The sequence below is a fragment of the Rattus norvegicus genome, chromosome 11 (genome assembly GCF_036323735.1).
Source record: "Rattus norvegicus strain BN/NHsdMcwi chromosome 11, GRCr8, whole genome shotgun sequence".
Taxonomy (NCBI): Eukaryota; Metazoa; Chordata; class Mammalia; order Rodentia; family Muridae; genus Rattus; species Rattus norvegicus.
The window spans coordinates 52678727-52692564 of NC_086029.1; positions in this window are offsets into that span (position 1 = coordinate 52678727).

Here is a 13838-nt window from a genome sequence, read left to right on the forward strand (position 1 = left end):
GATAGAAAATAATTGGTCTATTAAATACTTATTACATATTTTCTTTATATTATACTTTGTTTCAAATACAAATATTAAATATAGTTTCTATTTTAGTCTTAAGTATAGGCCTCTAAATGAACTAATATAAAATATTTTAATAAATATTGAAATAGAACTATTCTTAACACAATAGCAACATAATGAATATGATTTCATATTCAATATTATTAACATTGTACTAGATGTATTTTCTAGCACATTAAACATTAATTATTTTTAAATATTTTCCAATGTTTCTAGTGAAAGAGAAGATGAAATTTGAGCATTATTAAACATAAAGGAAGTTTGATGGAACCACAAAGGAAAAAAGTGAGAAATGCTCGAAATTAGTAAAACAAACAAAAACATGAATTTCAGACCTTTGTATCATTATAGAAATTGAAATAGTGAAAGAAAACTTTTGGTGAAGAGAAAACAGTTTGTAGAAAAAAAATAGAAGAGTGTTTCTTTACAAATTTGTAATCTTTTTTCGGTGTGTGGGGTTTACATATTTTTATTGAATATATTTCTTAATTTACATTTCAAATGTTACTCCCTTTTTCCCTTTCCTGGTTTCCTGTCCATTAGCCCCTTATCCCCTCCCCCTCCCCCAAAAGGGTGTTCTCCCGTCTATCCCCCCTTACTGCACCCCAGACATTCCCTGCACTGGGGGTCCAACCTTGGCAGGATCAAGGGCTTCCCTTTCCGCTGCTGCCCCAACAAGGATATTCACTGCTATATATGAAGTTGGAGTCCTGGGTCAGTCCATGTATAGTCTTTGGGTAGTGGTTTAGTCTCTGAAAGCTCTAGTTGGTTAGTATTGTTATAATTATGGGGTTGCAAGCCCCTTTAGCTCTTTCAATTCTTCCTCTAATTCCCAAAGGCAAAATTAACAAGTAAAAATTAAGTCAAAATAATTTTTTTCTAAAACAACTGCTGGAAGGACACTATGAAAAAAACCAAACCTTAGAAGAATAGGAATTGAAGAATATTCCCAGTGCAAAGACCAAGATAATATTTTTCAATTAAATCATAGAAGAAAATTGCTCTATCCAAAAAATGAGATGCTTACTTTTTTTTCTTTTTTTCTTTATTAACTTGAGTATTTCTTATTTACATTTTGATTGTTATTTCCTTTCCTGGTTTCCGGGCAAACATCCCCCTAATCCCTCCTCCCTCCCCTTCTATATGGGTGTTCCCCTCCCCATCCTCCCCCCATTACCGCCCTCCCCCAAAAAAATCACATTCACTGGGGGTTCAGTCTTAGCAGGACCAAGGGCTTCCCCCTCCACTGGTGATCTTACTAGGATATTCTTTGCTACCTATGAGGTCAGAGTCCAGGGTCAGTCCATGTATAGTCTTTAGGTAGTGGCTTAGTCCCTGGAAGCTCTGGTTGCTTGGCATTGTTGTTCATAAGGGGTCTCGAGCCCCTTCAAGCTCTTTCAATCCTTTCTCTGATTCCTTCAACGGGGGTCCTGTTCTCAGTTCAGTGGTTTGCTGCTGGCATTTGCCTATGTATTTGCTGTATTCTGGCTGTGTCTCTCAGGAGAGATCTACATCCGGCTCCTGTTGGCCTGCACTTCTTTGCTTCATCCATTTTGTCTAATTAGGTGGCTGTTATTGTATGGGCCACATGTGGGGCAGGCTCTGAATGGGTGTTCCTTCTGTGTTTGTTTTAATCTTTGCCTCCCTATTCCCTGCCAAGGGTATTCTTGTTCCCCTTATAAAGAAGGAGTGAAGCATTTTCATTTTGATCATCTGTCTTGAGTTTCATATGAGATGCTTACTTTCAAGAAGCTTAAAGAACACTAAATAGATTGGAGCAAAAGGAAAATTCTCCTGCAACATAATACTCAAAACAATAATTATTCAGAGCAAAGAAAGAATATTAAAAGCTACAAGGGAAAAATCCAAATGACATATAAAAGCAGAACTATCAAAATTACACCGAATTCTCAATAAAAAAAATCTCAAATCCAGAAGGACATGCACTGTTATCTTGTAGTCTCTAACAGATCACAGATGTCAGCCAAAGTTTCAATTACTGCAGATGTAGAAAACAAGATATTCCAAGATAAAACTGAATGTCAACAATACTTATCCACAAATTCAGCTCTACAGAATATAATAAAAGAAATATTCTAACCCAAGAAGGTTAAGTACATAAAAGAAAACTCAGAAAAAAAATAAGTTTGCACCAGCAAAACCAAAAGACAGATAGTGCACACACACACACACACACACACACACACACACACACACACACACTCACACACTACCACCATCACCACCATCAACATAACGGAAATTAATAGTCATTGTTCATTAATATTTCTCAATAGCTGTATTAAGACTCAAATCCCCAATAAAAAGAGATAGTCTAACAGAATGGATTTGAAAACATTTTCTATCATTCTGAAGCATATGAAAAACACATCTAAACATCAAAGAGACATTATATAAGAGAAAGGAAAGACAAAGATTTTCCAAAGAAACAGAGTCAAGGAGCAAGCTAGTGTAGACATTTGAACATTAAATAATAGAGAATTCAAACTAAAAGTAATCAAAAGAGATGAAGAAGGACTGTTCACATTTATCAAATATTAAAAAATTCCGAGTATGTTTTATTTCTGAATACATATGCTCCAAATGCAAGAGCATCTAAGTTTGTAAAAGAAACATTTTTAAAGCTTAAATGACACATTGTACCCCACATATTAATCATGGGCAAGAAGAAAACCCCAATCTTACCAATGGATTGGTCATTAAAACATGAACTAGGCAGATCTTCCTGGTTGCTGCTGCTGCAGAGAGCTCATAGGCAGCACCCCGCGAGCAAACTTGAGCCTTGGGACCACAGGTAAGACCAACTTTTCTGCTGCAAGTGACCTGCCTGGTGAACTCAAGACACAGGCCCACAGGAACTGCTGAAGACCTGTAGAGAGGAAAAACTACACACCCGGAAGCAGAACACTCTGTCCCCATAACAGGCTGAAAGAAAACAGGAAAACAGATCTACAGCACTCCTGACACACAGGCTTATAAGACAGTCTAGCCACTGTCAGAAATAGCAGAACAATGTAACACTAGAGATAATCTGATGGCGACAGGCAAGCGCAGGAACCCAAGCAACAGAAACCAAGACTAAATGGCACCATCGGAGCCCAATTCTCCCATCAAAACAAACATGGAATATCCAAACACACCAGAAAAGCAAGATCTAGTTTCAAAATCATATTTGATCATGATGCTGGAGGACTTCAAGAAAGACGTGAAGAACTCCCTTACAGAACAAGTAGAAGCCTACAGAGAGGAATCCCAAAAATGCCTGAAACAATTCCAGGAAATCATAAATAAACAAGTAGAAGCCCATAGTGAGGAGTCACAAAAATCCTGAAAGAATTCCAGGAAAACACAATCAAACAGTTGAAGGAATTAAAAATGGAAATAGAAGCAATCAAGAAAGAACACATGGAAACAACCCTGGATATAGAAAATCAAAAGAAGAGACAAGGAGCTGTAGATACAAGCTTCACCAACAGAATACAAGAGATGGAAGAGAGAATCTCAGGAGCAGAAGATTCCATAGAAATCATTGACTCAACTGTCAAAGATAATATAAAGCGGAAAAAGCTACTGGTCCAAAACATACAGGAAATCCAGGACTCAATGAGAAGATCAAACCTAAGGATAATAGGTATAGAAGAAAGTGAAGACTCCCAGCTCAAAGGACCAGTAAATATCTTCAACAAAATCATAGAAGAAAACTTCCCTAACCTAAAAAAAGAGATACCCATAGGCATAAAAGAAGCCTACAGAACTCCAAATAGATTGGACCAGAAAAGAAACACCTCCCATCACATAATAGTCAAAACACCAAACGCACAACTAAAGAAAGAATATTAAATGCAGTAAGGGAAAAAGGTCAAGTAACATATAAAAGCAGACCTATCAGAATCACACCAGACTTTTCACCAGAAACTATGAAGGCCAGAAGATCCTGGACTGATGTCATACAGACCCTAAGAGAACACAATGCCAGCCCAGGTTACTGTATCCTGCAAAACTCTCAATTAACATAGATGGAGAAACCAAGATATTCCATGACAAAAGCAAATTTACACAATATCTTCCTACAAATCCAGCACTACAAAGGATAATAAATGGTAAAGCCCAACATAAGGAGGCAAGCTATACCCTAGAAGAAGCAAGAAACTAATCGTCTTAGCAACAAAACAAAGAGAAGAAGAGCACACAAACATAACCTCACATCCAAATATGAATATAATAGGAAGCAATAATCACTATTCCTTAATATCTGTCAACATCAATGGCCTCAACTCCCCAATAAAAAGACATAGATTAACAAACTGGATATGCAACGAGGACCCTGCATTCTGCTGCCTACAGGAAACACACCTCAGAGACAAAGACAGACACTACCTCAGAGTGAAAGGCTGGAAAACAACTTTCCAAGCAAATGGTCGGAAGAAGCAAGCTGGAGTAGCCATTCTAATATCAAATAAAATCAATTTTCAACCAAAAGTCATCAAAAAAGATAAGGAAGGACACTTCATTTTCATCAAAGGAAAAATCCACCAAGATGAACTCTCAATCCTAAATATCTATGCCCCAAATACAAGGGCACCTACATACGTAAAAGAAACCTTACTAAAGCTCAAAACACACATTGCACCTCACACAATAATAGTAGGAGACTTCAACACCCCACTCTCATCAATGGACAGATCATGGAAACAGAAATTAAACAGAGACATAGACAGACTAAGAGAAGTCATGAGCCAAATGGACTTAACAGATATTTATAGAACATTCTATCCTAAAGCAAAAGGATATACCTTCTTCTCAGCTCCTCATGGTACTTTCTCCAAAATTGACTATATAATTGGTCAAAAAACGGGCCTCAAGAGGTACAGAAAGATAGAAATAATCCCATGCGTGCTATTGGACCACCACGGCCTAAAACTGGTCTTCAATAACAATAAGGGAAGAATGCCCACATATATGTGGAAATTGAACAATGCTCTTCTCAATGATAACCTGGTCAAGGAAGAAATAAAGAAAGAAATTAAAAGCTTTTTAGAACTTGATGAAAATGAAGGTACAAATACCCAAACTTATGGGACACAATGAAAGTTGTGCTAAGAGGAAAACTTATAGCGCTGAGTGCCTGCAGAAAGAAACAGGAAAGAGCATATGTCAGCAGCTTGACAGCACACCTAAAAGCTCTAGAACAAAAAGAAGCAAATACACCCATGAGGAGTAGAAGGCAGGAAATAATCAAACTCAGAGCTGAAATCAACCAAGTAGAAACAAAAAGGACCATAGAAAGAATCAACAGAACGAAAAGTTGGTTCTTTGAGAAAATCAACAAGATAGATAAACCCTTAGCCAGACTAGTGAGAGGACACAGAGAGTGTGTCCAAACTAAAAAATCAGAAATGAAAAGGGAGACATAACTACAGATTCAGAGGAAATTCAAAAAATCATCAGATCTTACTATAAAAGCCTATATTCAACAAAACTTGAAAATCTGCAGGAAATGGGCAATTTCCTAGACAGATACCAGGTACGGAAGTTAAATCAGGAAGAGATAAACCAGCTAAACAACCCCATAACTCCTAAGGAAATAGAAGCAGACACTAAAGGTCTCCCAACCAAAAAGAGCCCGGGTCCAGACGGGTTTAGTGCAGAATTCTATCAAACCTTCATAGAAGACCTCATACCAATATTATCCAAACTATTCCACAAAATTGAAACAGATGGAGCACTACCGAATTCCTTCTATGAAGCCACAATTACTCCTATACCTAAACCACACAAAGACCCAACAAAGAAAGAGAACTTCAGACCAATTTCCCTTATGGATATCAACGCAAAAATACTCAATAAAATTCTGGCAAACCGAATCCAAGAGCACATCATAACAATCATCCACCATGATCAAGTAGGCTTCATCCGAGGCATCTAGGGATGGTTTAATATACGGAAAACCATCAACGTGATCCATTATATAAACAAATGAAAGAACAAAACCACATGATCATTTCATTAGATGCTGAGAAAGCATTTGACAAAATTCAACACCCCTTCATGATAAAAGTCCTGGAAAGAATAGGAATTCAAGGCCCATACCTAAACATAGTAAAAGCCATATACAGCAAACCAGTTGTTAATATTAAACTAAATGGAGAGAAACTTGAAACAATCCCACTAAAATCAGGGACTAGACAAGGCTGCCCACTCTCTCCCTACTTATTCAATATAGTTCTTGAAGTTCTAGCCAGAGGAATCAGACAACAAAAGGAGGTCAAGGGGATACAGATCAGAAAAGAAGTCAAAATATCACTATTTGCAGATGATATGATAGTATATTTAAGTGATCCCAAAAGTCCCACCAGAGAACTACTAAAGCTGATAAACAACTTCAGCAAAGTGGCTGGGTATAAAATTAACTCAAATAAATCAGTAGCCTTCCTCTACACAAAAGAGAAACAAACGGAGAAAGAAATTAGGGAAACGACACCCTTCATAATAGACCCAAATAATATAAAGTACCTCGGTGTGACTTTAACCAAGCAAGTAAAGATTTGTACAATAAGAACTTCAAGAGACTGAAGAAAGAAATTGAAGAAGACCTCAGAAGATGGAAAGATCTCCCATGTTCATGGATTGGCAGGATTAATATAGTAAAAATGGCCATTTTACAACAGCGATCTACAGATTCAATGCAATCCCCATCAAAATACCAATCCAATTCTTCAAAGAGGTAGACAGAACAATTTTAAAATTCATCTGGAATAACAAAAAACCCAGGATAGCTAAAACTATCCTCAACAATAAAAGGACTTCAGGGGAAAGCACTATCCCTGAACTCAAGCAGTATTACAGAGTAATTGTGATAAAAACTGCATGGTATTGGTACAGAGACAGACAGATAGACCAATGGAATAGAATTGAAGACCCAGAAATGAACCCACACACCTATGGTCACTTGATAAAGATAGCATTTTCAGCAAATGGTGCTGGTTCAACTGGAGGTCAACATGTAGAAGAATGCAGATCGATCCATGCTTATCTCCCTGTACAAACTTAAGTCCAAGTGGATCAAGGACCTCCACATCAAACCAGACACACTCAAACTAATAGAAGAAAAACTAGGGAAGCATCTGGAACACATTGGCACTGGAAAAAATTTCCTGAACAAAACACCAATGGCTTATGCTCTAAGATCAAGAATCAACAAATGGGATCTCATATAACTGCAAAGCTTCTGTAAGGCAAAGGACACTGTGGTTAGGACAAAATGCAACCAACAAATTGGGAAAAGATCTTTACCAATCCTACAACAGATAGAGGCCTTATATCCAAAATATACAAAGAACTCAAGAAGTTAGACCGCAGGGAGACAAATAACCCTATTAAAAAATGGGGTTCAGAGCTAAACAAAGAATTCACAGCTGAGGAATGCCGAATGGCTGAAAAACACCTAAAGAAATGTTCAACATCTTTAGTCATAAGGGAAATGCAAATCAAAACAACCCTGAGATTTCACCTCACACCAGTGAGAATGGCTAAGATCAAAAACTCAGGTGACAGCAAATGCTGGTGAGGATGCGGAGAAAGAGGAACACTCCTCCATTGTTAGTGGGGTTGCAGACTGGTACAACCATTCTGGAAATCAGTCTTGAGTTTCCTCAGAAAATTGGACATTGAACTGCCTGAGGATCCAGCTATACCTCTCTTGGGCATATACCCAAAAGATACCCCAACATATAAAAAAGACACGTGCTCCACTATGTTCATCGCAGCCTTATTTATAATAGCCAGAACCTGGAAAGAACCCAGATGCCCTTCAACAGAGGAATGGATATAGAAAATGTGGTACATCTACCCAATGGAATATTACTCAGCTATCAAAACAATGACTTTATGAAATTCGTAGGCAAATGGTTGGAACTGGAAAATATCACCCTGAGTCAGCTATCCCAATCCCAGAAAGACATACATGGTATGCACTCATTGATAAGTGGCTATTAGCCCAAATGCTTGAATTACCCTAGATGCCTAGAACAAACGAAACTCAAGACGGATGATCAAAATGTGAATGTTTCACTCCTTCTTTAAAAGGGGAACAAGAATACCCATGGCAGGGAATAGAGAGGCAAAGATTAAAACAGAGACTGAAGGAACACCCATTCATAGCCTGCCCCACATGTGGCCCGTATATATACAGCCAGCCAATTAGACAAGATGGATGAAGCAAAGAAGTGCAGACCGACAGGAGCCGGATGTAGATCGCTCCTGAGAGACACAGCCTGAATACAGCAAATACAGAGGCAAATGCCACCAGCAAACCACTGATCTGAGAATAGGACCCCCGTTGAAGGAATCAGAGAAAGAACTGGAAGAGCTTGAAGGGGCTGGAGACCCCATATGTACAACAATGCCAAGCAACCAGAGCTTCCAGGGACTAAGCCACTACCTAAAGACTATATACATGGACTGACCCTGGACTCTGACCTGATAGGTAGCAATGAATATCCTAGTAAGAGCACCAGTGGAAGGGGAAGCCCTGGGTCCTACTAAGACTGAACCCCCAGTGAATTAGAATGTTGGGGGGAGGGCGGCAATGGGGGGAGGATGGCGAGAGGAACGCCCATAAGGAAGGGGAGGGGGGCGGGGGATGTTTGCCCGGAAACCGGTAAAGGGAATAACACTCGAAATGTATATAAGAAATACTCAAATTAATAAAAAAAAATGAACTAAATAGAGAAATAATGGAACTAACAGATCCTATGACTAAAAATGACATAATTAAATCTACATAAACAATAGTATGCCTACACATTCATGGAAACTAAACAGCTCTACTCAATAACCACTAAGTCAAAGTAGAAATAAGAAAAGAAATTAAAGACTTTATAGAATTCAGTGAAAATGAAGGCATAAAATACCAAAAGTCATTGGGAACAATGAAAGCAATTCTAAGAAAAATCTCCGTAGCATTAATACTTCCTAAAGAATTCAGGACAGTCTCTTATCAGTGACTTAATAGGACATCTGAAAGTTCTAGAATAAAAGAAGCAAATGCAACTGAGAGGATTACGCCTCAGGACATAATCAAACTCATGTCTGAAATCAACAAAATAGAAACAAAAGAACAATGCAAAGGAACAATAGATGAGTTGCTTCTTTGAGAAAATCAACAAGATAGGCAAATCTTTACCCAAACTAACAGAAAGGCAGAGAGAGACAAAAGTGAAAATGGGATATAAAAAGAGACAATGAGGAAATCTAAAGATTATTAGGCCCTACTTCAAAAACCTGTACTCCTTAAAATTGAAAAATATAAATGAAATGGATATTTTTCTCTATAGATACTGTTTATCAAAGTTAAAGGAAAATGAAATAATCAATCTGAATAGAACTATAACACCTAAAGAAGTAGAAGCAGTTCCCATCAAATATAAAAGCCCAGAACCAGATAATTTTAGTCAGGAATCTACCAGATCTTTAAAGAATATCAATACTTCTCAAATTACTATACAAAATAGAAATGGAAGGAATACTGCCAAATTTATTTTGTGAGGGCACAGTCAGCCTGAAAAATAAACCATACAAAGACTCAACAGAGAATTCCTGACCAGTTTCTCCTATTCACATTCATATAAAAATACTCAAAAATATTTACACAATCACCATGAAAATGTAGTCTTCTGACAAGAAAGGTAGTGATGGTTCAACATAGGAAAATTCATCGGTATAAATCTACCTTAACAGAAAGATAAACAAACAAACAGAAAACCCTCCAAACATTGGCATAGCATCTGATGCTGTAAGAGCCCTTGACAAAATTTAACAACCCTTCAAGTTAAAATTCTCAGTTATCAGGAGTACACGGCACACTAATATCAATAAAGGCAATATGCAGCAAAGCAATATCTAACATGAAACTAAATGGAGAAAGACAACGTAATTCCACTTAAATCAGGTACAAGACAATATACTCACTTTCTTCACATATATAAAATATAGAACTTAAAATTTTAGCAGAGCAATAAGACAACTAAAGGAGATCAGGGAGATATAAATTGGAAAGGAATAAGTCAACTTCTGATAAATACCTTTAGCAAAATGGCTGGATACAAAATTAACTCATACATCTCAATATTCCTCTGTACATTAATGATGTACAGTGGGCTAGGAAAGAAATCATGGGGAGAAGACCCATCAGAATAGCCTTGAATAATATAAAATATCTTGTTGTAACTCTAACAAAGAAGGTGAAAGACCTGTATGACAAGAAATTCAAGTCCTTGAAGAAAGAAATTAAAGAACATGTCAGAAGATGAAAAGATCTCCCATGCTCATGAATCATTAGGATTAACATAGTAAAATCGACCATCTTACCCAAAGCAATCTACAGATTCTATTTGATTCCCATAGAAAATTCCAGCACAATTCTCTACATACCTTCAAAAAACAATAGTCAAGTAAATATCAAAAAAAGCCAAAAAACAACAACAACAACAACAACAAAAACCCATGGATAAGTAAGACAATCCTGTACAATAAAATGACTTCTAGAGGTGCCACCATCTCTGATCTCGAGCTGTACTAGAGTCATAGCAAATAAAACTGCATAGTTCTGGCATAAAAACTGTTCTAAACTCTGCCTCCCTATTACCTCCCAAAGTATTCTTGTTCCCCTTTTACAGAAGGAGTAAAGCATTCACATTTTGGTCATCCTTCTTGAGTTTCGTGTGTTCTGTGCATTTGGGGTAATTCAAGCATTTGAATATCCCCAAATTTGAATATCCACTTATAAATGAGTGCATACCATGTGTGTTTTTCTGTGATTGGGTTACCTCACTCAGGATGATAGTTTCCAGTTCCATCCATTTGCCTATGAATTTCATAAAGTCATTGTTTTTGACAGCTGAGTAATATTCCATTGTGTAGATGTACCACATTCTCTGTATCCATTCCTCTGTTGAAGGGCATCTGGGTTCTTTCCAGCTTCTGGCTATTATAAATAAGGCTGCGATGAACATAGTGGAGCACGTGTCTCTTTTATATGTTGAGGCTTCTTTTGGGTATATGCCCAAGAGAGGTATAGCTGGGTCCTCAGGCAGTAGAATATCCAATTATCTGAGGAACCTCCAGACTGATTTCCTGAATGGTTGTACCAGTTTGCAACCCACCAACAATGGAGGAGTGTTCCTTTTTGTCTACATTCTTTCCAGCAACTGTTGTCACCTGAGTTTTTGATCTTAGCCATTCTGACTGGTGTGAGGTGGAATCTTAGGGTTGTTTTGATTTACATTTCCCTGATGAATAAGGATGTTGAACATTACTTTATTTACATCTCAGCCATTCAATATTCCTCAGCTGAGAATGTTTTGTTTAGCTCTGTACCGCATTTTTAATAGGTATATTTGATTCTCTGTAGTCTAACTTCTTGAGTTCTTTATATTTTGGATATTAGCCCTTTATCAGAGGTAAGATTGCTAAAGATATTTTCTCAATTTCTTGGTTGCTGTTTTATCCTAATGATCGTGTTATTTACCTTACAGGAGCTTTGCAGTCTAATGAGGTCCCATTTGTTGCTTCTTGATCTTAAAGCATAAGGCATTGGTGTTCCCTGCTACCCATGTTATTGAGACTCTTCTCCACTTTTTCTTCTGTTAATTTGAGTCTATCTGGTTTTATGTGGAGGTCCTTGACCACTTGGACTTTAGTATGTACAGGATGATAAGAATGGTCAATTTGCATTCTTCTACATGCTGACCATATTGAGCATTTTACATCAATATTCATAAGGGAAATCAGTCTGAAGTTCTCTTTCTTTTTTGGTTTTTGTGTGGGTTATGTATAAGAGTAATTGTGGCTTCATAGAAGGAATTGGGGCTGTGCTCCATCTGTTTCAATTTTGTGGAATAGTTTGGACAATATTGGAATTAGATCTTCTATGAAGATCTGATAGAATTCGACACTTAGCCCAACTGGACCTGGGCTCTTTTTGGTTGGCAGACTTTTAATAACTGCTTCTAATTCATTAGGAGTTATGGGGTTGTTTAGATGGTTTATCTGATCATGAATTAACTTTGGTACCTGGTATTTGAGTCGAAAATTGTCCAATTCCCCTAGGCAATTGTCGATTTTCCAGTTTTCTTGAATATACTTTTGTAGTAGGATCTGATTATTTTTTGAATTTTCTCAGATTCTGTTGTTGTGTCTCCCTTTCATTTCTGATTTTCTTAAGCTGGATACTGTCTCTGTGCCCTGTGGTGGTCTAGCTAAGGGTTTATCTATCTTGTTGATTTTCTCAAAGAACCAGATCCAGGTTTTGTTGATTCATTGTATAGTCATTTTTGATTCTGCTTGGTTGATTTCAGCCCTGACTTTGATTATTTCTTGAAGTCTACTCCTCTTGTGTGCATTTGTTTCTTTTTTGTTCTAGAGCTTTTTAGATGTGCTGTCAAGATGCTAATGTATGCTCTCTCTCTCCTGTTTCTTTTTGGAAGCACTCAGAGCTATGATTTTTCCTCTTAGCACCACTATCATTGTGTCCTATAAGTTTGGGAATGTTGTGCCTTCACTTTCATTAAATTCTAAATGAAAAATTCAGTCATTTTTGTTGTTACTGAAGACCAGCCTTAGTCTGTGATGATCTGATATGATGCATAGGATTATTTCAATCTTCTTGTATCTGTTGAGGACTGTTTTATGACAGATTATATGTTGAATTTTGGAGACGGTACCATGAGGAGCTGAGGAGAAGGTATTTTGTTTTAGGATGAAATGTTTTATAAATATCTGTTAAAACCATTTGATTCAAACTTCTGTTAACTTCTGTATGTTTCTGTTTAATTTCTATTTCCAAGATCTGTCTATTCATGAGAGCAGGGTTTTGAAATTTCCTATTATTGTGTGAGGTGCAATGTGTGCTTTGAGCTTCAGTAAAGTTTCTTTTATGAATATACCTGCTCTTGCATTTAGAGCATAGATATTTATGATTGAGTGTTAATTTTTTGGATTTTTCCTTTGAAGAATATGAATTGCCCTTCCTTTTCTTTTTTGATAATTTTTGGTTGAAAATGTGGTACATCTACACAATGGAGTGCATTGTTTACTCCTTCTTAAAAGGGGGTTCAAAAATATTCATAGTAAGGAAAAGGGAGACAAAGTTTAGTGCAAAGACTGAAGAAATGACCATTCAAAGCCTGTTCTCTGTAGGGATACAGCATATATATATATATATATATATATATATATATATATATATGTGTGTGTGTGTGTGTGTGTGTGTGTGTGTGTGTGTGTGTGTGTGTGTGTGTGTGTGTAGTATATGTAGCAGATGATGGCCTTGTTGGGCACCAGTGGGAGGAGAAGCTCTTGGATCTGCCAAGGCTCAATGCCCCAGTGTAGGCAAATGTCATGGCAGGGAGTTGGGAAGAGTTGGGTGGGTAAGTGGGGGATCACCCTCATAAAAGCAGGGCAATAGGGGATGGGGATGGGGAATGGGATAGGGGATTTATGGATGGGAAATCTTGAAAGTCTATAACATTTGAAATGTAAATAAAAAAATCCATTAAAAATACAAGGACCTCCACTTCAAACCAAATACACTCAAACTAATAGAGAAATAGTGGGGAAAAGTCTTGAACACATGGGCAGTGGGGAAAATTTCCTGAACACAACACCAATGGCTTTTGCACTAAGATCAAGAATCATCAAATGGGATCTCATAAAGCTGCAAATCTTCTGTAAGGCAAAGGACACTGTCATTA